Source organism: Lithobates pipiens, unplaced genomic scaffold (genome assembly GCF_037356315.1).
Source record: "Lithobates pipiens isolate NorthernLeopardFrog02 unplaced genomic scaffold, aLitPip1_a1.2 Scaffold_13, whole genome shotgun sequence".
In the NCBI taxonomy this organism is placed as follows: Eukaryota; Metazoa; Chordata; class Amphibia; order Anura; family Ranidae; genus Lithobates; species Lithobates pipiens.
The window spans coordinates 138,192,522-138,217,579 of NW_027507718.1; the positions used below are offsets into that span (position 1 = coordinate 138,192,522).

Below are 25,058 nucleotides of genomic sequence, written 5' to 3' on the forward strand. Positions count from 1 at the left end.
GGAGAGATCGTCGAGTCAACATCTCCTGGAGAAGAAGAAGAAGAAGAAGAACGGAAGGCGGCGGCGGCGACAGAAGACCGGGCCACCGCCTGTAAAAGAGCTATAAGAAGGCGCGGTGGCCCGGCAGAAGAACTGAAGAGGGGGACAAGACCCCCGAAGTCGGAAGAAGAGGCCGGCGGCAAGGAAGAAAGCCGGACTCCTCCGCTAGCAAAAGAGCTACAAGAAGATAGCGGAGGAGTCCGGCGAGAAACCCCCAAAGACGGAAGACCCCCGGAGCTGTGCAATAAAGTATTTTATCTCGTGTGTTGTGTTTTTTTTGTACTTTTATTTTACAGGTGAATGGGTAGGGGTACATTGTACCCCATACTCATTCACATAGGGTGGGGGGCCGCGTGGCCCCCCCTTCCCCAAGGCACCCCCCATGTTGAGGGCATGGTACGGCTCAGGAGGGGGGGCGCTCGCTCGCCCCCCTTTCCTGGCCGGCCGGGTAGCGTGCTCGGACAAGGGTCTGTTGTGGACTTTGGGGGGACCACCACGCCGTTTTTTTTTGGCGTTGGGGTTCCCCTTTAAGTCCATACCAGGCGGCGGGGCCAGCGACGTCTCCTTCGCGGGCCCCGCCTACCTGGAGACGCGCTCGACGCGTGACTTTCCTCCGCGTGTGTGGGCGAGTCCGTTCATTTCAAAAGTAGGGCGGATGGTACGGCGGACTTAGTACGTGTGTGTGGGCAAGTAGCCCGTTCGGAAAGTCCGACGTACAGTCTGGCGGGAAGTCCGCCAGACTAAGTACGTCGGACATACCGCTACGTGTGTACGCGGCTTTAGGGATATCAGAGTAAAGGGGGCTAAATACTAATGCACGCCACACTTTTCAGATATTTATTTGTAAAAAAATTGGAAAACCATTCATCATTTTCCTTCCACTTCACAATTATGTGACACTAAACCTAGCACCTATCTAGGGGGTTCTACATTTTATAGTTTTAATTTTACTGTGCCACTTTGTGTTGGTGAATATACTGTATTTCTTTCTTTTTTTATATAACATATAAAACTATCCAGACAGGAACAAATAGTAAAACATGGCAATTCTTCTGTGGCAACCAAAAAACTGAAAATCCAGGAAAAAGACACACAGGGGTGTTGCAGTTACCATCTAATGTAATTCAATAAGGTTATGCTGCAAATAATCCACTATTAATTAAGAAGCCCACTACCACATGAATGATCAGATGTATATATGTTCATATGAATGTAATTCAGTAAGCTATTACGCATGAATAGTATAATAGTGAGCCGTCGTAGGAAAGTAAATGTAATGTTTATTAGCTATTTAGCTGGGATGCAAGACTGTTATTAGTGTACACGTGTCAGTTTATCAATGTTGGCATTCCAGAAATACACTTAAGAACATCTACAGGTATGCAGTATATGCACTTGTCTACGTAATATGACGTTATTCATAGTAATCACACAGGTTTTATTGTTTCTAGGACTTTACTTAATTGCTAGTGGTATAGGAACTTTGAAACCAAGGTTATAAATTTTACTGCTAGCATAAACAATTTGCAGACAGCCAGCACAAAAATGTGAACCTTCACCACATGCTTATATGTATATTTTCACATCAGTCCTACATAGGAGATACTTACTGCCTGACATTATAGGCTTCACCCATATGTGAATATACTGAAATTTTTCTCATTCAAGTCAAATCAGTTAAATCTTGGCACTGGGTCTCAGACTTGGCATGAAGGCCTATTTGGAAAAGACTGGCTGATATGCACATTAAGATTTAAAAGAATGGTGAAAATACACTCCTGTGTGTAGGCTATATCTACACAAATAGGCTGGAAAAGTGTCTCTGGTTTTGTCCCCATTTTAATAATGGCATCCTTGACTGAGGGACTGCTTTGTAAACTACATTATCATTGGCTGCCAATGCCTGGATGAGGAGCAGGTGCAGCATTTTCATTGTCTGCCTGTGCCAGGCTTAGGAGGATCAGCATTCCCATTGCCTGTGCCTGGAAGAGGAGGAGGAAGGTGTTCTTACATTAGCTCCAAGCTGGAGGCTGGATCACGGGATGTCTGCAGGTATCAGGTATTACACCCTTCCACCTTGTGCAGGGCTCCCTCTCCCATTCATAGAAGGGAGCCTATTACTTAAAGAAAAAGTGCAAAAAAATGCAAAAAAAAAAACAACAAAATGAAATAAGCAGCAAACGCAAAAAAAAATAAAAACCCATCTAAATGTATATTACCAAAAGAATGTGTTGCGCAAAACGTGGACAACTAAAATACATAACCGTAAAGTGCATGTGGACAATCAACTTGATATTAATAAATAATATGTGCATATAAGTCCATATATAAATCTCAACAGCTTGTAAACATCCAACTTGGTATTAATAAATTGTATGTGCATATATGTCCATATATAAATCCCGACAACCAAGTGTTGACACGTAATAAATCAATTCTTCCTCAGTGCTTTAAAACTCCACCACAAAAAACCTCCACCAAAAGTGGTAATGGGGGGCACACTTATCGACTTCCCTTTACACCTTAATTACAGAATGGTCATAAAGCGCTTTGTGGGATTTCTGTGGGAGATATGAAGATCCTCCACACAGCCTCTGTATAGCTCAGGACAACTGACACTCGGATATGTAGCCCAGCTCTCAGTATAGTATGTCATGAAAGGCAAAAGAAAAAAAGCCTCTTCATAATGTAGAACTTTAATGAAGACTCAGTTCACACTGGGGCAACTTGTCAGATGACTTAGCCGCCTGACAAGTTGCACTCCATTCTGTACAATGGAAGCGTTCTAATAGGAGTGACACAAGTCGCTCCGACTTAGAAAAAGGTTCCTGTACTACTTTTGGGGCAACTTCTATACAGAAGTCATTTTGCAAGCCGCTGCTGAAGTCGGATGCAGGTCGCCTGAGACAGTCGCACTGCACGTTGTGCTGCCTCAGTGTGAACCGACCCTAAAATAATCTCACTTAAATCAATGTTACAAACATGCGCATGTTAAATCCACAACGAACTGACATGGACATCCACTTCCTATTACACGTCATTAGAGGCTGCATCATCAATAGACATCTTCCGGGGCAACAAGCTACTAAGTTGGATGTTTACAGGCTGTTGAGATTTATTTATGGACTTATATTCACATATTATTTATTAAAAGAGATGTATGTTTTTTTTTTCCAAGAATCCTAGTTACCTAGGTGGATGCAGCATCGCTCCGATGCTGCATCTGTCCCCCGGAGCCTCTAACACTGAGAACCAAGAGATTGAACACCGCCAATCGCTAGGTTCTCACAGCTCTCTGCACTGCCCCTCCCCTGGGCTGTGGTGGGGATGAGAGCAGCTGGCTCGGGCTCTCATCTGCTCGCTGAGAGGTTGAGCAAGGTTCCAGTCCAGGCATGTGGGCAGATCCTGACTCAAGTGTTGCAATCTTGTCAGAGCCTGGATCGGCTCTGTGACATCAGCCAACAGTGGACTGCAGTCCGCTGTCTGCTAAAAACGAATCACGAGTGCAGAACGAACTGAAAGTTGAAAAGCTTTGCTGAAAAAAATGGTGAAAATTCACTTCAATTATCATTTAGGTGCAGATTCTTTTCACAAGATTGGATAATAATTGGATTAAAAAACTGAAGTGAAATTTCACGCAATATATTTTTTTTCAGTAAAGACTTCCAAATTCTTTAGTAATTTAGCCTCTTTGTGTCCAGATAACTTCTTTAAGTAGATACAACAAATGCAAATTGAAAGAAAGTGTCTTCTAATACAAAAGCTATTCCTCCAAACACAAGTTGTCAGTCTACAGATAAATAGCTTGAAAAGTATGGTGCAGATGGTCAAAGCGCCTATGCCCAATACTTGTTTGCCAGTTACCCTATGGAAAGAGCTACAGTGCACACAGAAGTATTTGCATAAGTCTGCTCTGTTTTCTTTATACTGGAGTGAATCTGTATTTCTGTACAACTAGACTAAGCTCCAATGTCCCCCCATTAAAACCACTGAACACCAGTGAGGCAATCTTTGCTTTACTTATGCCGCGTACACACGATCAAACAATCGGGTGGAAAAGTCCGGCAAACTCAAGTCCGCCGGACAACCCCCGGTGTGTAGCCTCCGGCATACTTTTTTGACCCGGAAGTACGGTGGACTAATGCCACGTACACACGTAGCGAACTATCCAACGGACTTAGTCTGGCGGACTTCCCGCCAGACTGTCCGTCCGACTTTCCGAACGGGCTACTTGCCCACACACGGCACTTTTTCAGCGGACTAATACGGCGTACTAAGTCCGCCGTACTATCCGCCCTACTTTTGAAATGAACGGACTCGCCCACACACGCGGAGGAATGTCCGCTCATTTTGAGCGGGTCTCCAGGTAGGCGGCGCCCGCGAAGGAGACGTCGCTGGCCCCGCCACCTGGTATGGACTTAAAGGGGAACCCCACGGGAGCAACACGGATAGTTCCCCCCAGGTCCACATCAGGCCCTTGTCCGAGCACGCTACACGGCCGACCCCCCCACCCTATGTGAATGAGTATTGGGTACAATGTACCCCTACCCATTCACATGTGAAAAAAAGTACAAAAAAGAACACAACACAGGGTAAAAATTGTTTATTGCACAGCTCCGGGGGCTTCCGTCTTCGGGGGTCTTCTCGCCAGACTCCTCCGCTATCTTCTGCTAGCTCTTTTGCTAGCGGAGGAGCCCGGCTTTCTTCCTCGCCGTCGGCCTCTTCTTCCGACTTCGGGGGTCTTGTCTCCCTCTTTGGTTCTTCTGCCGGGCCACCGCGCCTTCTTATAGCTCTTTTACAGGTGGTGGCCCGGTCTTTTGTCGCCGCTGTCATCGCCGCCGCCGCCTTCTGGCCTTCTGTTCTTCTCTTCTTCTCTTCAGATGTTGACTCGTCGCATCCTTCGCTCACAATGGCTCCGACGCGATGCGCGGCGACTTATATAGGGACATCACCGGATGCTGTCCCCGCCAGCATCCTCTGGGACTGTGACACCATAATGGGCGGGGACATCATCCGGTGATGTCCCTATATAAGTCGCCGCGCATCGCGTCGGAGCTATTGTGAGCAAAGCATGCAAAGAGTCAACATCTGAAGAGAAGAACAGAAGGCCAGAAGGCGGCGGCGACGACAGCGGTGACAGAAGACCAGGCCACTGCCTGTAAAAGAGCTATAAAAAGGAAGAACCGTAGAGGGGGACAAGACCCCCGAAGTCGGAAGAAGAGGGCGGCGGCGAGGAAGAAAGCCGGGCTCCTCCGCTAGCAAAAGAGCTAGCAGAAGATAGCGGAGGAGTCCGGCGAGAAGACCCCCGGAGCTGTGCAATAAACTATTTTTACCCTGTGTTTTTTTTTTGTACTTTTTTTCACAGGTGAATGGGTAGGGGTACATTGTACCCCATACTCATTCACATAGGGTGGGGGGCCGGTATCCGGGGGCTCCGGGATTCCGATAAGCCCCCCGCCCGCAGACCCCGACAACCAACGGCCAGGGTTGTCGGGAAGAGGCCCTTGTCCTCATCAACATGGGGACAAGGTGCTTTGGGGTTGGGGGCCGTGCGGCCCCCCCTTCCCCAAGGCACCCCCCATGTTGAGGGCATGCGGCCTGGTACGGCTCAGGAGGGGGGGGCGCTCGCTCGTCCCCCCTTTCCTGGCCAGCCGAGTAGCGTGCTCGGACAAGGGTCTGATGTGCACCTGGGGGGACCCCCCACGCCAATTTTTCAATGTTGGGGTTCCCCTTTAAGTTCATGCCAGGTGGCGGGGCCAGCGACGTCTCCTTCGCGGGCCCCGCCTACCTGGAAACGCACTCGAAATGAGCGGACTTTCCTCCGCGTGTGTGGGCGAGTCCGTTCATTTCAAAAGTAGGGCGGATAGTCCGGCGGACTTAGTACGCCGTATTAGTCCACTGAAAAAGTGCCGTGTGTGGGCAAGTAGCCCATTCGGAAAGTCGGACGGACAGTCTGGCAGGAAGTCCGCCAGACTAAGTCCGTCGGATAGTCCGCTACGTGTGTACGCGGCATAACTTTTCACATCTGCACTCTGTAAACTCCTTGCAGTTCTTACTTTTTGATCTCTGCATTCTACATTACTTGCTCCTGGCTTCTGCCTTTTGTGCATTACTTAAGAGCCATACACACGGGTGAATATCATCAGAATATCCCTTTTGTATGGCAGCTGGTCTGACAGAAGCCGACCCTTTTGACGGCTTGTGTCAAAAGGGCATGAACGAAAAAGGTCTGCCGAGCGTCACTAGATCAGGTGTTCTGGTTATGGTGGTGGTCCCCCTGTCATTGATGTACTAACATTGGAATAGTTAGTACAGCAGCTCCTCCTGAGCTCTTTAGTTTTTTTTGTTCAACCCAGCGGTGTGCTTTACTCTTAACCAGGGACAGGGCCATCTTTAATATTGATTGGACCCTGGGCAAAAATTTTCTTGGGGACCCCCCCATGAAATTTCTACCTGTTCTGAGACAATACAATAGCAGCTAGACTTAAAATCAGTTTACTGTATCAGATCAGGCAGCAATTGTGATTGGTTGCCAGTGGTTACAGCATCTCATTACTGCTTAGTGACTGGTTGCTAGAGGTTAGAGCACACATTATGGCTCACTGATTAGTTGCTAGTGGTTACAGCAAATGATTTCTGCTTGTTAATTGGTTGCTAGAAATTACTGTATAGTAATATTGCTCACTGATTGGTTGCTAGAAGTTACAGCACATCATCTCCTCACTGCAGGGGAGCATGATACACATATGAATGCCACCTTTATTTACATATCAATACAGCTGGCCGCTGGGGGGGGGCTTCGCTGGAGACATCTGATGTAAGGGAGCTCCACTGGGGACATCTGATGTAAGGGGGCTCCGCTGGGGACATCTGATGTAAGGGGGGCTCCGCTGGGGACATCTGATGTAAGGGGGGCTCCGCTGGGGATATCTGATGTAAGGGGGCTCTGCTGTGGACATTTGATGTAAGGGGGCTCCGCTGGGGACATCTGATGTAAGAGGGGCTCCGCTGGGGACATCTGATGTAAGAGGGGCTCCGCTGGGGACACCTGATTTAAGGAGGGGCTCTGCTGGGGACATCTGATGTAAGGGGGCTCCGCTGGGGACATCTGATGTAAAAGGGGCTCCGCTGGGGACATCTGATGCAAGGACGGACCCTGCTGGGGGCACCTGATGCAAGGATGGACTCTGCTGGTGGCAAATGACACGCCCAGGGATCCCACTGATTCGGCATTATGGTGAGTTGAATGATTTCATTCTATATTACAATGTAATAATAGAAATAATGAACTTTCTAGAATACACATATTTCTATTGTTGTGTAGGATCTGGGGCGGCTGCCCTCCATCCCTCTTCCCCCTTTACCTCTCCATCCCTCCATCATCTCAGACTATAACCACACCCCATTTGAGCCACGCCCACTATTTCACGTACACCACGCCCATTTTTCGACGCGGCGAGCTCCGCATTTTTAGTTTCCCTTATGCCACGCCCACAAATGTATGCCCCCACCCCTAATTATAATAAGACTTTGCCTACAGCCCAAAAAAGTCCCAATTTTTTTTTTTTTACAATGTTGCCAACTATGGGTTAGTGGTCTCCAGAGTGGTGCCAACAGCAGGAAAGAATAGATCTTCAGGTTACTGTGAAGCATTACACTGGGTATACTAGTATAGGGCTGCTTTCACACTGATACACTGTGGTTTGCCCACACTGTGGGAGCAATGCAGTGTACCTGTAGCTTTCCTGGCGGGTTTGCTGTGTTTAGCCATAGACTTCAATCACACAATATTGTCAAAAGTATTGGGACACCCGCCTTTCACACACATGAACTTTAATGGCATCCAAGTCTTAGTCCGTAGGGTTCGATATCAAGTTGTCCCACCATTTGCAGCTATACCAGCTTCAACTCTTCTGGGAAGGCTGTCCACAATGTTTAGGAGTGTGTCTAGGGGAATGTTTGATCATTCTTCTAGAAGCGCATTTGTGAGGTTAGGCACTGATGTTGGACGAGAAGGCCTGGCTCGCAGTCTTCGCTCTAATTCATCCCAAAGGTGTTCTATCGGGTTGAGGTCAGGACTGTGCAGGCCAGTCATGTTCCTCCACCTCAAACTCGCTCATCCATGTCTTTATGGACCTTGATTTGCACACTTTCTGAATGCAGGAGTTTTGGCACACTTTCAAAAAGTGCAGCTAACCCTGGAAGGCCAGCGGTGCATGTAAACCGTAACACATTAGTGTAAAAGCAGCAAATTAGGGGGCTCAGAACAGTAAGGGTTCATTTATATTTATAGTTTGGGGGTGGTAATACCCCATAGTTAAGATGTGTTTTTACCACCCCCACCCCAACCGCACCCCCTTTAGCTGCATTTCGCAGCCGCAGCAAGACTTATATGTCATGCCAAGGCTGATGGATGTAGCACCTGCCAAGCATGACCCATTCAAGTGAATGGGGCTGCTCTACAAATGCCCTGCAACCTTGTGCAACACAGCAAAAAAGGGGTTAAAGCAGGCAGCGTTGTGTTGCTTTCTTTTTTTTTTTCAATCAAGTAATTTTTATAAAATTTTCCATTTTACAAAAAAAATTCTTAATTTTACAAAACATTCCCACCAAACAACCCCTCTAAACAAAAAAGAAAAAAACACAAAACAAAAATAAAAGCGTTTTCCAGATTATACTTTGACTATTACTTAAGACCTTTTAACATATCAAATTTAATGATTACATTCTTTCTGCATGAGGTTAACAACAGTATTAAACTAACCAATATATTCAGTTTAACCACTTCCCGCCCGCCATATAGCAAAATGACGGCCGGAAAGGGGTTCTGACATCCTGACTGGGCATCATATGGCGTTCAGCAGGATAAGCCACGCTGCACGTCCCCGGGGGCACACAGCGTGGCGATCGGTGGTGTGATGTGTCAGAGGCTCTTTACCTCAATCAGAGATGCGATGTATCAGAACACACTGTATCTCTGTCCTCCAGTACCACCTATCAGTACCACCTACCTGTGCCCATCAGTGCCACCTTTGAGTGCCAATCAGTGCCACCTATCAGTGCACATCAGTGCCACCTATGAGTGGCTATCAGTGCCACATATCAGTGCCCATTAGTGCACTACTTATCAGTGCTGCATATAAGTGCCTCATCATCAGTGCCAATCAGTACTGTCTCATGAGTGCCCATCAGTGCAGCTTCATCAGTGCCCATCAGTGAAGGAGAAAATTTACTTATTTACAAAGTTTTGTAACAGAAACTAAGAAAAAAAATTTTCTTCAAAATTTTTGGTCTCTTTTTATTTGTAGCACACAAACTAAAAACCCCAGTGGTGATCAAATACCACCAAAAGAAAGCTCAATTTGTAGGAAAAAAATTGTTAAAAGTTTGTTTGGGTACAGTGTCGCATGACCGCGCAATCGTCATTCATAATGTGATAGCGCTGAAAATTGGTCTGGGCAGCAAGGTGAATAAGTGCCCAGTATTGAAGTAGTTAATTGCTATGCCTTAATGGCATATATATATATGCATATACAGTTATCCCCCTCCAGAGATCTATCTCCTTATTAACTTTCCTCAACATCACTGCTATGCTGAACGGATTGCTCAAACAAGTTGGAGACTAGCCACCAAGACCGAATTTTCAAAAAAATTTTAGGGCTTCTCCTATGTTTATATGTCAATTCCTGCCATCTTAGATTAAGATTAATCGCTTTGGATCATTGAGCTATTGTTGCCGGAAAATTTGATATCCATTTTTGTAGTATAAGTTTCCGGACTATATAGCCTGTTGTGTTGCTTTTTTACCACCTGCTTTAACAAGTTATTTCCCGCAGAAGCATGCAGTTTCAGGGTGCTTGCAGAGTGGCCCCATTTACTCAAATGGGTCTCAATTGGCAGGAAGAAGCACCCACCAAAAGCAATAGGGTTTTTTTTTCCTGCAGGGGCATGTGTACACCTTTGGCTGGTGCCTTAGCAGCTAAAGGGGTGGGGATGATTTCCATTCTGTATTCCTGTTCTGATGACAACCAAAAGTTTAGGATTTTCTATCACTTCCACTCTCAGTGATAACAGTAAATACGATAAATAAAGAGGAGGAATTGCAGTGTAACGGGCACAGACAACAGTAAAAACCTGACAGGTGTTCACACCTCTCTTCATTCTATCCAGAACTGTGAAACCCCATACACATTATCAGATTTTCTGCTGATTTTTGTCTTCAGATTTACCAAAACCACGTAGTGCAAGGGCCTGCCTTATTGCATACAAATTTAAATTCCTAAGGTTTGACCTCATATTGTATGGTTTTGGTAAATCTGAAGACAAAAATCAGCAGAAAATCTGATAGTGTGTATGGGGCTTCACAGTCCTTCATAGGTACTCTCGTGTAGATGCAAGTCCTTTGGAGGCATGCTCCAGTGCTGGTGTTTTCGGGGGAAAACCCAAGGTTCAGATAACTTTACATCCTGATGATGTTAGATGGCCTCCTTCTGTTCCTCACGGGTGTCATTCTCTGTCTCTCTCTGGGGCTCTCCATGGGGGAAGACCCCCAAACCCTGACCCCAACTAGCTCTCCGGGGGGGGCGGTTCTCTAGTATCAGACCACCAGTTACTCCCAGGGGGAACACTCGTACCAGACCACTATCCCATACTTATATATCACAAGATTAGTGGGCTAGACCCGGAGAAGAACCTGACAAAAAGACCAAAGAACCAGGAAAGGCATTCATTTCTACAGCATCTATCTAACTATTTTAACCTGCTCGCAAGGTTACTGAAGAAATGCATATTAGTATACGTTAAGGGTTTGCCTGACTGCCAATGTGCTTTTAAGTAAGGATGAGCCGAACACCCCCCGGTTCGGTTCGCACCAGAACCTGCGAACAGACCTAAACTTCGTGTGACTTTAGAACCCTATTAAAGTCTATGAGACTCGAGCGTTCAAAATCGAAAGTGCTAATTTTAAAGGCTAATATGCAAGTTACTGTCCTAAAAAGTGTTTGGGGACCTGGGTCCTGCCCCAGGGGACATGGATCAATGCAAAAAAAAGTTTTAAAAAGGGCCTTTTTTTGGGAGCAGTGATTTTAATAATGATTAAAGTGAAACAATAAAAGTGTAATATTCCTTTAAATTTTGTACCTGGGGGTTGTCTATAGTATGCCTGTGAAGGGGCACATGTTTCCCGTGCTTAGAACTGTCCCTGCACAAATTGTAATTTCTGCAGAAAAAAAAGTCATTTAAAATCACTCGCTGCTATAATGAATTGTCGGCTCCCATAATACATAAATCTGTATACGCCTCTGCGGGCCATGAGTTGAGCATGCCTGACTTAAGGGGGTCCATCACCACAAGGCCACATGATATTTGTGTATCATAATTTACATTTTATACTGTGAGTGATGAGGAAAATTTGCGGAAGAGTAACTTTTATGCTATTTTTAGAATCATGTCCATTAGGGATGAGCTTCGTGTTCGAGTCGAACATACGTTCGACTCGAACATCAGCTGTTCGCCCGTTCGGCGAATTCCGAACGTTATGGGCCGTTCGCGCCAAATTCGTGTGGCGCTCACGGCCCACAATGCACTGCGTCATCGCAGTGCATTGCTGGCTCATGATTGGCCAAGCATGCACTGTGACCCCACATGCTTGGCCAATCACAGCGCCAGCAGCGAGGAGAGCCATGATTGGCCACAGGCAGGATGCCTGTGGCCAATCATAGCTCAGGCTGTGTAGTACATGCCCCACACTATATAAGGCCGCCAGCGCGGCGGCCTAGTGTAGTGTGTTGGCATCTGAAGCAGTTAGTGGGTGTTCTGTGTACCTTCAACACAGTACACACCGATCGTTTTCGGACGATTTTCGATCTTGTTGTTGTGTAGTGGTTATTGTCTGTGTGCCCTGACCGCAGTTTACACCGCTATATTCACCTCACCTACATAGCTAGTGATCTATATTTTATAATAGAGCTTGCAGTCAGTAGTGTTAGGAGCTTGTGCGTGCTGTCTGCGTGCTCTGTACCCAGTACACACCGCTATATCCACCTACATAGCTCTTCTCTATTTGAGCCCACTTGCCATCTGCAGGAGTTATTGGAAGTTGTGTGTGCCTCCAGCACAGCACAGTATACATCGGTATATACCCCTTTATCTCTGGTGTTCTATAATAAAGGCATCTGCAGGAGTTAGTGGGTGTTGTGTGACTCCAGCACAATATACACCTGTATCTACCGTTTATTGCTGTTCTCTAATAGAGCCATCTGCAGGGCTTAGTGGGTGTTGTGTGACTCCATTACACTGCTGTTTTACCCAACTCCCTTCAGGCCATTACCAAGGCTCTGTGTCTAGAGACAACAGTGCTGGTCGTGGACGCGGTGCATTGTCATCAGCACGTGGCCATGGGACACGCTTGTCCTTCTTTTCGGCAGCTGGACACGTTGAACCGCAACATGCCAACGACTTGGTAGAGTGGATGACCAAGCCCTCTTCATCCTCCTCATCCTCTCTCACCCAGTCTCAGGGTACTAGCAAAGCAGCTGCCAACGCATCGTCTTCCCTCCTCTCAATGTCATCGTCAGTGACTCCTTCCCTAGACCCACCACGTCCTCCTGAGGAGTCTCCTGAACTCTTTGAGCACAGTGTTGGGTACATGCTCCAGGAGGATGCCCAGTGTTTTGTGGGCTCTGATGATGACACTCAGCTAGAGGAAGGCAGTAGCGTGAGCGCAGAGAGAGGGGATGCTCAAGAAGGACAGCAATCTGGCAGTCATGTTCCACAAGCTGCAGCATACTGCCAGGTTTGCTACAGCGATGAAGAGTAAGGGGATGATGAGGGCACTGACTCCACGTGGGTGCCTGGTAGGAGAGAGGAGGAGGAGGAGGAGGAGGAGGCACATGTCCAACGAGGCAGGATGCCCTCCGGGGGCCAGCTTAGGGGCAGCACACCGCAGAGCTCCGCCTGTGCAGGGCGCTGCCTCTGCACGTTATTCTAAAAGTTCTTTGGTGTGGGCCTTTTTTGAGACGAGTGCATCAGATCGCACCGCTGCTATTTGCAACATATGTCTCAAGCGTATCTCGCGTGGCCAAAACATCAGCCGCTTGGGCACCACATGCTTGACCAGACATATGTTGACCTGCCATGCAGCTCGTTGGCAAGCGTACCTCAAAGACCTACACCAAAGAACAAAGCGGACCTCTCCTTGCTCCTCATCAGCTGGCATCTCCAACCCCACTAGACCTTCAGTCCTCTCTGAAACCTGCTCTGAGAGGAATGAAGAATTAGGTGTGTCACAGCCAAGTGCTTCCGGGAACTCTGCTAGCGGTATACCCACGTCCGATTATAGCAGGCAAATGTCCCTGCCCCAGCTGCTGGACCGGCGAAAGAAGTTCACTCCCAGCCATCCACATGCCCAGTGGTTCAATGCTAGCTTGGCTAAATTGCTAGCACTTCAACTGCTGCCTTTTCAGTTGGTAGACTCGGCCCCCTTCCGTGAGTTTGTACAATGTGCAGTTCCTCAGTGGCAGGTCCCCAAACGCCACTTTTTTTAACGGAAGGCGATTCCGGCTCTCTACCGGCATGTGGAAGGCAATGTCCTTGCCTCGCTGGACAGGGCGGTCAGCGGTAAGGTGCATATTACCGCTGACTCATGGTCCAGCAGGCATGGACAGGGACGTTACCTGTCTTTCACGGCCCATTGGGTCACTCTTCTGGCAGCTGGGAAGGATGCAGGACAAGGTGCAGTAGTGTTGGAGGTTGTTCCGCCACCACGCCTCCAAAATGCTACTATTGGTTGTGACACACCTCTCTCCTCCACCCCCTCCTCTTCTTCTTCCTCCATGGCCTCTTCCAGTGCTCTGTCCTCAGAACCAGCGGTGCTCCGTAGGCGTTCCAGGGGCTACGCAAGTACGCAGGCAAAACGATGCCATGCCGTGCTTGCGCTGGTTTGTTTGGGGGACAAGAGCCACACTGGGGCGGATGTTTTGTCAGCTCTGCAGGGGCAGGCCGAGAGGTGGTTGACGCCACGCCAGCTTAAGCCAGGAATGGTGGTTTGTGACAATGGCACCAACCTCCTCTCCGCCCTCCGACAGGGACAACTGACCCATGTGCCCTGTGTAGCTCACGTCCTTAACCTGGTGGTGCAGCGGTTCTTGGGCAGGTACCCCGGCTTACAGGATGTACTGAAGCAGGCCAGGAAAGTCTGTGTTCATTTCCGCCGATCATTTAATGCCTGTGCTCGGCTGGCTGAGCTCCAAAAGGAGTTGAACCTGCCCAAGAACCGCCTTATATGTGACATGCCCACCAGGTGGAACTCAATGTTGGCCATGCTGCAGTGGCTGCACACGCAGCAGAGGGCCATCAATGAGTACCTGTGCGACTACGGCACCAGGACAGGGTCAGGGGAGCTCGGTTTTTTCTCACCACGCCAGTGGGGCATGATCAGGGATGCATGCACTGTCCTGTCACCGTTTGAAGAGGCCACAAGGATGGTGAGCAGTGACAGTGCATGCATCAGTGACACTGTACCTCTTGTCCACCTCTTGGAGCATACGCTGCGTGGAATAATGGACAGGGCACTTGAGGCAGAACAGAGGCAGGAAGAGGAGGACTTCCTTGCCTCTCAAGGCCCCCTTTATCCAGACAGTGTTCCTGCTGTGCCACCCATCACACAGGAAGAGGAGGAGGAAGAGGAGGAGGAGGATGATTGTGTCAGCATGGAGGTGGAGGCTGGCACTCAGCATCAGCAGCAGCAGTCTTGTAGGGATGATTTACAGTCCCAAGAAACACGTGGACTTGTACGTGGCTGGGAGGAGGTAGCTGCGGATCATGTTGCCCTTAGTGACCCAGAGGACTCCGGACCAAATGCCTCAGCTAACCTACGCTGCATGGCCTCCCTGATCCTGCAAAGCCTGCGGAAGGATCCTCGTATTCTTCGGATCAAGGAGAGGGACCATTACTGGCTGGCCACTCTCCTTGATCCATGGTACAAGGGTAAGGTTGCCGACCTTATCTTGCCATTGCAGAGGGAGCAGAGGATGAGACATCTCCGGCAGGCCTTGCAGAAAGGTCTATGCAATGCATTCCCAGAGACTGGGAGGTTACAAACTCCTGGTCCTGGACAACGTGTTGCTGAGGCATCGGTCAGAAGGAGCGGTGGAGAAGGTGGCCGTCTGACTGATGCTTTCAGACAATTTTTTAGTCCGCAGCCCCAAGGTATGATCGGTTCCAGCAACCATCGCCAGCGTCTGATTTACATGTTGCAGGAATACCTAGGGGCAAGGTCAGACTTGGACACCTTTCCCACCGAAAATCCTCTGGCTTACTGGGTCTTGACGATGGATCACTGGCCAGAGCTTGCATAGTATGCAATTGAGCTACTGGCCTGTCCTGCATCCAGCGTTCTTTCGGAACGCACCTTCAGTGCTGCTGGTGGCTTTGTTACCGATCCCAGGGTGCGCCTGTCCACCCAATCAGTTGATCGACTGACCTTCATCAAGATGAATCAGTCTTGGATCACCCACAGCTACCAAGCACCTGAAGCTGATGTAACCGAATAATTTTTTTTGAAATATCACATCCCTTCAAGACTGCCTATGCTGATGCTGAGTGACTGTCCTGTTATGTTGATTGTCTATCCTCCTCCTCCTCGGCTGATATGTTGGAAGAACATTTCTGGTTCTGGGTGATGCCATTAGCCCAATTTTTCTGCCCCTGTTTAACAGGGGCGTTTAAGTACAATTTTTGAGGCAATGCCTTTTGCTAGTGCTAATTCCTGCAATAAAACTAGAGTATATGGGAGAGGTTGCAGTGTCGTGGCACCAGTGCCTAAGGCCCAATTTTTCTGCCCCTGTTTAACAGGGGAGTTTAAGTACAATTTTTGATGCAATGCTTTGCAGCAGGGCTAATTCCTGCAATAAAACTAGAGTATATGGGAGAGGTTGCAGTGTCATGGCACCAGCACCAGTGCCTAAGGCCCAATTTTTCTGCCCCTGTTTAACAGGGACATGTAATTACAATTCTTGATATAATATTTCACAGGAGGGCCCGTTCCTGTGCCCACCCAGAGTAACTGTGAGGACTTATAGTGTTGTGGCACCAGCACCACAACCACCAAAGGTCAATTTTTCTACCACTGTTCAACAATGGCATGTAATTACAATTCTTGATATAATTGTTCACAGCAGGGTGCTCCAGCGCCCAGCAAGAGTCACTTTGAGGGCTTACAATGTTGTGGCAAAACCAACACCGTGTTCCGCCATTTCTGCAGAGCATTTAGGGCAAGGCCCCTACTTTCAAACATCCAACTTACAAACATCTCCTAATTGCAAATGGAAGGAGACAACAGCAAGTGAGATGAAAAAAGATGGACGACAAAACAAATTATACAGGGGTGATAACCCTTCCCTATGTTTTCCAAAAAGCTTAAAAATAGTTTTTTTGACTGGAGCTACACTTTAAAAATGTACCAGTTGAAAATTACAAACAGATTCAACTTAACACAACAAACCTACACAGTCCCTGTCTTGTTTGCACCGCCTGTATACTGCTGTTCTGAGTATATAGGGCCTGGGGGCCACACACATTTCCTTTTTTTAATATGGGTACAGGGTTCCCCTTGATATGCGTACAAGACCCAAAGGGGCTGGTAATGGGCAGGGAGGGCTACCCATGCCATTTTTCTCAATGGTTTTCAACCATATTGCAGGAACCAGATATAACATTAAAACCGCAAGCAGTTTTCAATGATGTTATTTCTGTTTAATGTCATTTTGTGCAGGGACTGTTCTAAACACGGGAAACACGTGGCACTTCACAGGCATACTACAGACACCCCCCAGGCACCATATTTAAAGGAATATTTCACTTTTTTTTTCACTTTAATCATCATTAAAATCAGTGCTCCTGCCAAAACGGCCATTTTTAAAAACATTTTAGGCATTGACCCATGTCCCCTGGGGCAAGAGCCAGGTCCCCAAACCCTTTTTAGGACAGTATCTTGCATATTAGCCGTTAAAATCAGCACTTTTAATTTCGAACGTTCGAGTCCCATAGACGTCAATGGGGTTCTAAAGTTCGTACGAATTTGGGGTCCATTCGAAAGTTCCGGTGCGAACCGCACCTGGGGGTGTTCGGCTCATCCCTAATGTCCATATATATCTGGATTTTATAAAATAAGGTGTTTATAACTTTTAATGTTAAGCCTTATCCCATTTGTCTGATCAATCTCTGCCTTTTGTTAGATCTCTGCAATTCTGGATGTGGTACGGAGGTAGTCTTTCTTGTTTAGCTATCATGCAGAAACCAGAGAAATTAAATAGGAGCAAGTACACACACACTATATAAGGATATGCTTTTTCCTTCTTCATGTCAGAGGTTTATAAACACTTAAGTGTAATAGCAAGTAGCAGTTTTTTTTCTTTATCGCCAAACCCAATTTTAATATGCACTGGTACTCCAACAAACCCATATGAACAATAAACTGTAAATCCATATACTATATGCAGTACAGTAAGTCCACCTAAATGCAACTCCTATTATACTGTTGCTGGCTGAGGCACACATGTTTTAGCTTTATTGAACATGCATCTGATGGCAGATTTTAATATGTGACCACATCACAATGAGCCCTTGTACACACGGTCGGAGATTCCGACGGAATGTGTCCGTTTTGTCGGATAATCTGACTGTGTGTGATCTCCATCGGACTGTTTCCGTCGGAGTATCCGACGGACCAAGTTTTCCAAAATGCTCCGATCGGACATACTCCGATCATGTGTAGCCTACTCCGACGGACAAGGGGCCATGCATGCTCAGATCAAATTCCTAGACCAAAGCTATTGGCTACTAGCCTGAACGTAGTCCCGTCATAACGAAATAATGTCATCACGTTATGTACAATCGGATTTTCCGACAACTTTGTCCGACCGTGTGTATGCAACAGTTTCGGACAAAATCCGTCAGACAAAATCCAACGGATTTGGTTGTCAGAATGTCCGACCCTGTGTACAAGGGCTTAGATCTACTCATATTATCTGAGTTGGGCAGCTGAGTTATTTATTTGTCAGTTATAATGTGTATTTTTACAATGTTCCACAAACTACAGTGCAAATACTAATATATAGTCTTTTTTATTGAATATTATTTGCATATTTCTACCATACCATGTGATCAGTTTAGAGGACATGTAAGGATTTTTTAGATAAAATCTGTCTGGCCCCCAGCTTCCTCTCCGGCTCTCCTGAAGTTTCCCGATACAGGCTCTGCTCACAAACTCGTGTTTCATTTCTGCCTAATAAAAGCGGCTCTGTGATCAGCAACATTCCTGGGTACACATTCCCTCTGTCAGCATCCCATGACTATTGTACTGTGTCACTCCTGGGCCTTACTTGCTAAAGGCCGGCTTTCTGTATACCCATCATACACTAAACCACCCACTGAAAATGGGCAGAGTTGAAAACAGGATGGATGAACCACAGGATGGATGGGGCCAGGTAAGGAATTCAAACGCTTTCTAGGTATATATTTTAAATTACATTGTTAAATGTGGTTGCTATTTAAAAAATAAAAAAGCAAAAATCAAACAGAAACATGATTTTGTAATACATGTATGCGCTTTGCCTTATTTTGCTCTTTTGGTGTTCTCCTCATGAAAATAAGAGAAAGGCTTACCTTGTAGAAAGGATTTTATTTAATGTTTTGTGGCACAGTGGTGTAGTGGTTAGCACACTCACCTAGTAGTAAGAAGGGTCGCTGGTTTGTATCCCAACCACGACACTACCTGCCTGGAGTTTGCATGTTCTCCCTGTGCCTGTGTGGGTTTCCTCCGGGTACTCTGGTTTCCTCCCACACTCCAAAGACATGCAGGTAGGTTAATTGGCTTCTGTCCAAAATTGGCCCTAGTATCTGAATGGGGACCTTGGATTGTGGGCTCCTTGAGGGTAGGGACCAATGGGAGTGTGCAATGTACAGGGGTAGGGACAATTGTAGACACTCATACTGGATGGACTGGTGTCTTTATTCAACCTTACTAACTATGTAACTAAGGAATATAGCATTTCCAAAATCTATGCTCAGGAAAGATTTAAAGATATATAATTTTCTCTCCAGTGAAATAATGAATTGAATTATATTAATTAAATGTTATTGGTCCAAGAGAATAAAAAAATTAGAACATTGTTTCTTTATTTCTCCATATAAAATTCTATTTTAAAAAAAGGACCTTTCCCCTCCACCAGCTCTGCTATACAATTTACAAGGATTTTAGCAATTTTTATTCCACATTTTCACCTGCTTCTGTTCTGAAATGAGAGGTTTTGTAGTGCAGAAAGCTGAGATCAGTGCAGAGTTTGTGACACAGCATAGCAAACCAACTACTACACTCTGTCCTAGATAAGAGGAGATGTCTGTAATGAGATACCAGTGAATTTTCCTAATGGACAGACTCCAATTCACTGGGAAGCTCTTTTTTAAAAGCACTCAAAAAAAAAAAACACCCTACCTCATAGGATATATATCAGAGTTATTCATATTCTACCTGTTTTTGGACAAAAGATGGAGTTACTCCTCAGTGGAATTCAGATATTTTTATCATGGATTTAAGCACTTTAATGGTCATATCTAACAAACTATATTTCCAATTAAGAAAAATTCAAAATGAAGGCATAATATACAGGCCAATTTTCTAACAATGTCAACTAATTTCATCCAGCTTTTTATCATGAAAATAACAACAGATGAAGGCTACCTACCACCAACAATTTATATATTTCAATTTAGAATTATATGGCAAGAATAGAGATCAATCCTAATATTTGTTTAATCTAAAGCTTATTATTGATTTAATTTGCTAGAAAATGTTTTAATAAAGGAATTGTCAAAAACTGTGTCTGTGTTTTTTTTCTTATTGACACTTTTTTAAGAATGAGTAGTACCCACTCATTGACATGGGGGGGGGGAATCTGAGGGGCCCCTTGTTAATGAGGGCTTCCAGATTCCGATAAGCCCCCTACCTACAGACCCCCACAACCACAGCCCAGGTTTGTTGGGATCAACAACATGGGGACAAGATGCTTCAGGGTAGGTGTGCAAAGCACCCCCCAGCCCCAAAGCAACCCTCCATGTTGAGGTCATGTGGTCTGGTATGGTTCAGGAGGGGGACGCTCACTCGATTCTCCCCGATCTTCTTTCCTGACCTGCTGGGCTGCATGCATGGATAAGGGTCTGGTATGGATTTTGGGGGGGTCCCCCATGCCGTTTTTTTCACATTTTTGTATTGCTGGATTATTATCTGTAATTTAAATGTCATTTTTTTTTCTTTAGAAATGTGAGATTTGCGGCAGCAGGCTGTATTCATGGTACAAATGTGCCACTTTACAGGCAGACTAAGGGGACCCCCCAGGCACTATAATTAAAGGAATTTTTTATTTTTATTATTTCACTTTAAACATCACTAAAATCACTGCTCCTTTAAAAGCGATACTTTAATAAAAAATTATTTGCATTGATGGTATCAAAAATAAGAAGAAACGCTGTGCCCCCCCCCCCATGCATACCAGGCCCTTTGAAGGGAACTCCCATGCCAATTTTTTTTTTTAAATGACGTGGAGTCCCGCCCCCAAAATCCACACCAGACCCTTAACTGAACATGCAGCCTGGCAGGCCAGGAAAGGGGGGGAGCGCGAGCACCCCCCCTCTCCTGAACTATACCAGGCCACATGCCCTCAACATGGGGGGTGGGATGCTTTGGGGCCAAGGACCTTTTCCTGACAACCCTGGGCGGTGGTTGTGGGAGTCTGTGGGCAGGGGGCTTATTGGAATCTGGAAGCTCCCTTTAACAAGGGGGCCCCCAGATCCCAACCCCCGTGAATATACCCCCGTGAAGTATTGGGGAACATTGTACCCCTGCTCATTCACCAAAAAAAGTGTCAATAAGAAAAAAAAAGACACAGTTTTTACAATTGCTTTATTACACAAAAAAAAACAATGTCCTTCGCTGTAGATCCGCTGCTCAGTGCCACTGCTGGACCCAAAAAAAAAAAATGCTCTGCCCATAAGGAAGGCTGACCGCTGAATGCCTGCTCCGCCTGGTGACAGTTCTTACATAGGTAAGGGGCCGGTCCACCGGTCAGTGACGCCACAAGGGGGCGGTGCCACCAGGTGTGATGGTATTAGGGATTTAGCCAAATTTAGCAGGTGAGGTGTGAAATAATGAATCACCTGTATCAGCTGATTGACTCACCTATACAGTGGAATAGGACTGACCAGGGGTTTGCTGCAATTTTTGTAGCCTGAATGTGCACTACAAGGGCCAGTCCCATATCAAGAATGAACAAATTCTGGGAGATGGTATTAAAGCTGTAAAAATGATGGGGCAGTGCCACCAGATGTGATCGTGGGTCGCTATCATCCCACAGGCTCTCCAACACAGAGGTGATCAGGAAATAGAAAGTGTAGATTATCTGGATATAGTGCCATCTGGTTTTGATATGGTAGTTAATCTCTTCCAGTTTGGACTATATCGATCTGTGGATCAATTTAAACCTCTTATTACACTACTGTATTTTCCGGCGTATAAGACGACCTTTTACACTGGCCAAAAAGCAGGGGTCGTCTTATACGCTGGGTCAGCCCCTCGGATGCCTGCTGGGTGTTCGGTAATACTGTATGTATGTACAGTATATACTGAGCCAATCCCGATGAGCGATGTATTCAAATGAATACAGAGCCTGCTCGGATTGGAGTAACAACCTCTGCCAATCCGAGCAGGCGACTCTGTAGCCTGCTCGGATTGGCTTTGAGAGTCAGAGAGGCGCGGGCTGATAATGTTACAGCCTCTGCCAATCCAAGCAGGCTTTGTATTCATTAATAGAATTTTATACGCCCGGTAGCCTTATACACCGGGAAATACGGTATGTCTGGTTGCTTTTTCACTGTCAGCTGTAATACATTTCATTGTCACTCTCATAACCACCTACTTTCCAAACATAAGCTCTATAGACTCCATTCCGCACTACATCAATCCAGAGGGTTCTTGTTTTACACATATTTATTTGATACAAATTTTAATTTGTGTGATCTAGTTAGCATGATGTTGAAATTACACCCAGCTCAAAATAATATGAAACAGGCAGAAAGTAGAAGTGCAGTGTGGAGCTGATGGAACTTATCGGCATCACTTATCATAGAAGATATAATGTAAAGTACTGAACACGGTCTACAGGCATCACCTGCATCCCTTTCCCTTTATCCAGTATATAGCACAGGCTCACTCAGTAGCATACCATATAGTACCATATATAGCACATTATATAAATGTTATCTATCATTTACACCTAGGTTAGCAACCTTTTGTATTTTTATTGTTATTTGATTTTAATCTGTTATGTGGAAGGTAATTCTGTATAGCAGGAGTCATAATTCACATCTATAGGGTGTAAAAGGAACAAAGAAAATAATTGGTTATAGAATGAAAAATTGTAATTACATGTTGTGGAATACAACCATGGTTCAAATTAAGAATCCTATTTAAAAATATACACACAGAAGACTTAACAAAAACAGCTGTACCACCAATAAAAATATATCTATCATGCACACTGGACATTTTTACAGCTGCTCCTAGGGGCATCTCCTCTCCATGGTATTCTATGCACACATAGGTTTTAGGAGCTATAAGTGGCATAGGCGTTTTTAAGCTGCAAAAAACAAGGCCAGTGTGTCCTAGAGCAGCTGATGCATTTTGGCTATGAAGCCTTCATCAAAACATACAGTACATATTTGATTTAAAAACTGATATTTATAACAAAACAAGCCCTCAAAAAGGAACAATCAAATCAATTAAAAACACATGGAGAGAAAAGGAAGAAACGCAGCTAGCATGTGAAGAACATATCATAAACAAATAAAACATGTTCTGCTAATACTCCAACAAATATAACAAAACAATGTAATTATGTTAAGAAAAAATGTATGCCCTTCGTATCCTTCAAGCCATATGGTTTTCTAGTATTGAGGGTATGAATCCACCACACTTCACGTTTAAGCAAAATACTATGAGTATCACCTCCTCTTGTTTGTTTTTTTTAACCTGTTCAGCACCAAAAAAAAGAAAAGGTGTCAAGGTTGCCATGGTGTACTTCTTGGAAATGCTTTGACACATTTGAAATCTTTTTAGCATTGGTATTGGTGGTGTCATTCACATGTTTTGAGATTCTGACTCTCAAAGGGTGTATAGTGCACCCAACATATTGCAGGTTACAGGCACTACGTTGAATTACATAAACCACTGATTTACTATTGCAGTTAATATATTGTTTGATGGCATATGTTTTCTTAGTTGAAAAAAAAAACACTGAGGATCATTTTTTTTTTTTTTTATGTCTATGGGCCCTGTCTGCAGGTATTTTGGCCACACATGTAGGATCCCATAGTAGAAAGCCAAGTCAGTGGTTTGTTTGGCTTCTGAGAGCAAAACAAACTAGGTGACAAACATAATAGCAAACCTAGTGGCCCTTCTACAAGAAAAATTGCACCCCCCTTAATAGCACTGTACAGATCTTTATCGACATACAGGATGAGAAGATGTTCTTTAAGAATTACAACAATTTTGTTGTTCTTTAAGGAAAATGTAGTAACAAACTTATTTTTTTTTTTATAATTGCTACCCTGTTTGTGCTTGTTTATACTACTATTCTGAATCATCTCTACCCGATCTCCATGAAGAGCTAAACTTTTGCTTGTAGCTATTGTTTGTATACTATAGCCCCTTTCCCTTAGTCACTTTTGAAGTACTGTCAGGGCCGTCTTTAATTTTGATTGGACCCTGGGGAAAACTTTTCTTGGGCCCCCCCCCCCCCCCATGCAGTTTCACTCTCCGCCTGCTCTGAGACATACAATAAATAGCAGCTAGAGTCAAATTCAGTTTACTGAATCAGATCAGGCACCTATTGCGATTGGTTGCCAGTGGTTACAGTGTATCATTACCGCTCACTGACTGGTTGTGAAAGGTACAGCACACATTACGGCTCACTGATTAGTTGCTAGAGGTACAGCACGTGATTTCTGCTTGTTGATTGGTTGCTAGAGATTACTGTGGGGCATGATATACATATCCATGCCGCCGGCCACTGCAATTTACATATGAATGTCACCACGATTTACATATGAATTTCGGTAGTTAACATGTAAACACAGGGTCTGCATGTGAGTCTTCTGTACACCACAATAGGGCAGTAGCAACAATTCACACTGAGTTATAGGGACGCAGCACAGGACTAAAACCTCAAGGGACAAGGGCATTTAAACCAGGATAGTTGGCAAGTATGAGGCAGCTACTTTGAGCCCCACAACAATGACAAAGCCCAGGGCAGCTGCCCCTTTTGCCCTGCCTTAAAAACGGCCCTGAGTACAGTACATTCTTATAGAAAACCCTTCTCTATAGAACAGTTCCTCCTGGCCCTGATGAATTCGTCAATGGGCAAAGGTTTAATGGTGTGACTGGGGTGGCAGCTATTGGCCAATAAAAAGGAATTCCCTGTGCAGGGCTTTTTTAAAAGTCCTAGAAGTCACTGTGTTGCTATCTAAATGTCCCATCAGAGTCAAGTCCAAATGGTCTATTTGGGTCGGGTGGTGCACATAGGTGAACACCAGATTTAAAGAATTAGTATTAAGATATTTCATAAATTCACCTATGGCATCATAATGAATAAAGTGATCTCACGCAGTATTTAAAATATCACTCAAACATATAAGGTGCAATCCACATGAAAATAAATAAAGTGCAATCCACAGGTAGGTAAATAAAGTGCCAAAGTCTAAAAATACAAATGCTGATATCTCCACAAAAAGGTGCAAAAAATATGTTGTATCATAAATGTCCAATTGGTGTTAAAAATCCTACAATAAAGTTATAGTAACTAAACATGTGCAAATGTCAATCCTCCAAAAAACAACGTGTTCCAATTCTCCAAGGAGAAAAAAAGTGCTATAGGAGAATCTAAAATTCATAAAATGGTGGACACAATGGA

General features: G+C 45.3%; 1 protein-coding gene across 1 annotated transcript in view; it reads left to right on the plus strand.

Moving 5' to 3' along the window:
• Window positions 1–18,432: 18,432 nt before the first annotated feature.
• Window positions 18,433–25,058, plus strand: part of MISP (mitotic spindle positioning) — a 223,219-nt gene continuing 216,593 nt past the window's right edge. Inside the window, exon 1 of the mRNA XM_077475639.1 lies at window positions 18,433–18,524. The gene's annotated coding sequence lies outside the window, so the exon portion shown is untranslated. The remainder of the gene's footprint in view (window positions 18,525–25,058) is intronic.